This window comes from Corapipo altera, unplaced genomic scaffold, assembly GCF_003945725.1.
Source record: "Corapipo altera isolate COAL_440 unplaced genomic scaffold, ASM394572v1 140b, whole genome shotgun sequence".
NCBI classification, from domain to species: domain Eukaryota; kingdom Metazoa; phylum Chordata; class Aves; order Passeriformes; family Pipridae; genus Corapipo; species Corapipo altera.
Window position 1 is genome coordinate 850993 of NW_020884956.1, and position 4473 is coordinate 855465.

The following is a 4473-nucleotide window of genomic DNA, read 5'->3' on the forward strand; positions in this document are numbered from 1 at the left end:
GACAGGACGGGCGGCAGCAGCAGCGGCAGCAGAGCCCCGCGGGCCGAGCGGGGCCGGGCGCTGCGGGAGCCGCGGGCCCATGGCGGGAGGCCGCGCCCAGCGCCGCCCGGGCCCGCCGGCCCCCCCTGCCGGGAGCCCCTTCCCTCAGAGCTCCCCCCGGAGCCGCGGGAGGCGGCTGGCGGAGCCGGCTCCGCTGCGGCTCGTGGGAGTGAAGGCGGTGACGGGGTTTAGATCGGCTGTCACCGGCGATGAGCCTCCCCAGCAACCCGGCTGTGCCCGGAGCTCCCCCGCTCCCTTCTCCCGGCCTAAGGATGGGGACCCGGACCCTGCCGGGCCCTGCCGAGCGTGAAACAAGTCATGTGGTCATCGAGCAGGGTAACGTACCCATAGCAAGGCAGTGCAAGTTGGAACAATATAAACGACCTAAACCCATCCTGTCCCGCTGAAAATGGACAAAGCCTCGTGTGTTTACAAGCAGCAGGAGTGCAAAAGTTAAGTGGGAACTTCATGAGCAGAATCTCAAAGCAGTGGGAGATGACGGGTGCCCCTGTTCAGGTAATGAACAGCTACAATGAACCAGCTCTGCCTCACATATTTCTGAACTTTTGCTTGTTTTCAGTTTGCAGGTGCTCACATCCTCCCCCGAGAACCAGTACCGGCTCTGCTGGGGTTGGCACAGCTTCTGTCCCTCGAGGAGCAGCCCCCGATGGCACTGCTGCACGGCTCTGGCAGGAGTGCTGCAGCCCACTGACCAGCACTTTAATTTGGATACCAACAGCGATGGAAAACTCAGTGACAGCACCAGTTCTTAAACCACACAAATGAGGCCTGTGCTACTGGGCATCGGTTAATCCTCCAGGGCAAAGATGAGGTCTTATGCATTTCACTGTGAACATGGAAAATCTTCCCTAGGTGCTCTAAAAAAATTGCATCTTTACATTCTGTGGCTGTATCGCAGAGACATGCAGTCTGTGGGTATTTACAACAGAACCTGTTGGACCACCAGATTAAACATTAATTAGTAAAATGAACATCATAAAAAAATCACATTATTGTACCCGGTTTCTCGTTAAAGGGATGCAGTTCCCAAGTAGAATTCATATGTAAGGGGCTTCCATCTGACATTGAGGTCTGGCTGTGCCACTGACACACACACAGACTCACAGACACTGGCACAGCCTGCAGGGCGAGGTGTGATTCAGTTACGAGAACAGTTACTCTGTCATCAGCAGGCCCAGACTCAGCTCTGGCTGGACCTGGTGGAGTGATTCGTATTGAAAGGGCAGCATTCCTGGGGAAGAATGAGAAAAGCAAGAGACAGCAGTAAGAGGAATTGGGATGCTGAGGTAAAGCTGAGGCGTTTGCTGACCTTTAAGCAGCACACACACCCCATGAGTTAAGATTCTCACTAAAGAGATGCAACAGCATAAATTACAGTTTCTATACTATGTTGAAAGCTTTGTGCTGTTTCAAACTTTGGATTGTCATCTAAGAGTCAGGTTTAGATGAGGTGCTGCCCAAATAAATTAAATTAGCAAGAGCTAATTTAAATAAGCAAGGTTAAATAAGCAAGAGCAAGAATGCTCATACCCTGGTGTAGTGGCAGAAGTGGGTGCAGGAAGGGAAGTGAGCGGCTGTGAAGGGAACTGCGTTTCTCAAGCCCATGACAGGTACATCAGCTGTGTACATCATTAGGCCTCTCATGCCAAAGGTCCATTTGAAGCACACCCAGGTGCACATTGGGGCAGATATGTTTCATATATTTGTCAGTTCTGTGTGCCCCATCAAGGAAAACAGCTGCACAATTCTAAGCATCAGTTCGTGCACTTAAAAATATTGAGCAAAGCACACTTCACTTGCCTGGGGTGCCATGCAATTTAAAAATACTCATTCAACTATGATCCTCATGTGTCCATAAGCTCGTGAGTGTAATACTAAACACACAGCTCAGTTAAATACTTTCAAACACGTCTACAATAAAACCACTCCACACAGCTATGCTCATGGCATCATATCTTGTTTAAAATTAGCAGAAATCAGCAGATAGTTTCAGAGTCGGATTCAGCCAGGGAATGGAGAAAAAGATCAAATTATAATGTGGGAAAGGAAACACTAGATAAGAAAGAAAAGGCAGAAATGGATAAGAGAATACCAGGCCAGGCTGAAACTATTTTAGGGCAGCGGTGATGACAGATGCTTTCTGGAGCACCTACGGGAAGCAGATTGTGTTGGATGTAGAAGGTGCATTAAAGCAGACTCGGGTTCCCTTTTGATGATTCTTACTTGATAGCAAGAATGTCTGGCAGAGTGGTGAAACAGAGGGCTGAGGGCTTTACTGGATGCCTGGAAACACCACAGTTCATCAAAGGACAGCTCACAGCTCACAGAGATATTGCTTTGCGCCTTTTTATTCCAACAATATACATAAAGTGTGGCTACAGTGGGACGTCAGGGGTTCAGGAGATCCTTACCCTCACTGAGCTACAGACTCGTGCCTTATCTTAGCAGCCCTTTGATGGAATTATTATAATTGTAATTCACATTTGCCTATCACTCTGGATCTTAATGGATGCCTAATGGACGATTGGCCTGAGGATCAATAGTATCACGTCCTGTCTACTTGGGGTGAGAGAACTAGGTGTTAAAATAAATACTTCTGCTATGCTAAAGATGCAGAAATAATAAGTGGGTCGATAGAAACAAAGTTTGCCCGTAGGTGAGAAGACCCCAAGCTCAGCACAGTGGTGACCTGACTGTTCTGCAGACACAGCCTGCTTGCCATGTGTCTGTGCAATCTTAAGTAGCACAATAAACCACACAGCATTTTTCACAACTAAGTTCTTCCCAATCTAGCCAGACAATTCTTAAACCTTTAATGGGCCCATGATTGCAAAGTCATTGCATCTGGGTTTTTGAACAGTAATCTTCAAATTATGGGTTTGTAACAGCAATAATGGAATGTGTCATAAAAGAGGTTTTCCTCAATGAGTCTATCACTGTAATAAAAAAAAATGCATCTAGTCACCTCTACACTGTACATTCACCCTTTTTATTATAATTATGAATAAAGTGCATCTTTCATTTCCATTAAATAACACACTTGCATCTCACTGAAACAGTAGACTGTATAAGACTGAAAGCAAAATGCACATTCTTTTTAGCAGACTCTGTCCATGCCACTAACTTGTTTGTAAGATAAAGCCCACTCAGTGTAGAATTATACTTTTGTGTTCATGTAGGACTAACTTAAAATTCTGAGACCTGATTTTCAGTCACACATGGGGTTTTTTTCACAGAAATATATGTGCATATTAGAAAACTATATATATGCTGGAACTACAGGCATGGTCATTCATTTTGATGCTTTTGATGGAACTGGATCACAAAATAATGATGTAACACCACCAAAATAAAGTTCTGATAAAGTTTTACTGAGTGTAATCTAAGGATGTTACAATTAATTTTTTTAAATATGCAGTAAAGAGATGAAGACATAAAATAATATGGCTAAAAATTTTAAAATAGCTTGGAACCTTATCCTGTCCGTGTGTGTAATACCTTAGTCAGATTACATGTAATTTTATTATGTTTTCTACGTCAGTTCCCCCTGCATCTAGTTTTTGTAACTCAGAAAAACTTATGTTTCTTTTATGAGCATCTCTATCTATGGACTAATTTCGTTGAGATTTCTTTAAACTAAGACTATAATTTTACTGGTTGCACAAGTTCTTTCTGTGCATTTATCTCTTTTTCACTGTATATCAGTTTCAGTACCTGTACAGAGTTGTGCAGATAACCAAGCCTGCAGTCACATGTATTTTAATCACTATTGTTCTCTTTTGAAACTTGGCATTAAAGTTGGTTAGAAAATATTAAGTGTGGGAACATGCATTGTTTGTCTCAGCCTCACATTGTTTACCTCTAGTTTTATTGTACCACTGCTGGATAAGGTTTACATTTAATGACAACTACACTCTCCCCTAAAGGGAAGAAAATTCTCAAGAGTACTTTGCTGCATCAGCTTGAACGCTATTCCTGCCTTGATCCATTATAGATCATTACTAAACTTCACAGTGATTTTCCTTCCTATTTTTTTATTTTTTATTCATGAATTCTATGTAGAGCTGAAAAAAAACCCTGTTGCAGTTCAATTCATTTTATGAAATGTGATGGGAATAAATATAAGCAATTTGGTATTACAGGAAGGTGAATCCAAATTGTTTGATGGAGAAATACTATAATAAGACCACTGATATATAGGCATTTTTCCAAAGAGAGTGCAAAGCTGTGATATTCCTCTGTAACACTTTGAAGGTTCAATGAAATCCTGAATTTGTATCAAGCAGACCAGATTACAAGTAGCAATTACATTAGAGTAACTGCTTGAAAAATAAAAAAAAATCATTCTCTGTTGAAAGGGTTTAGTTGTCTTTGTAACTACTACCAAGGCAGCATCAATTGCATATTAATTTT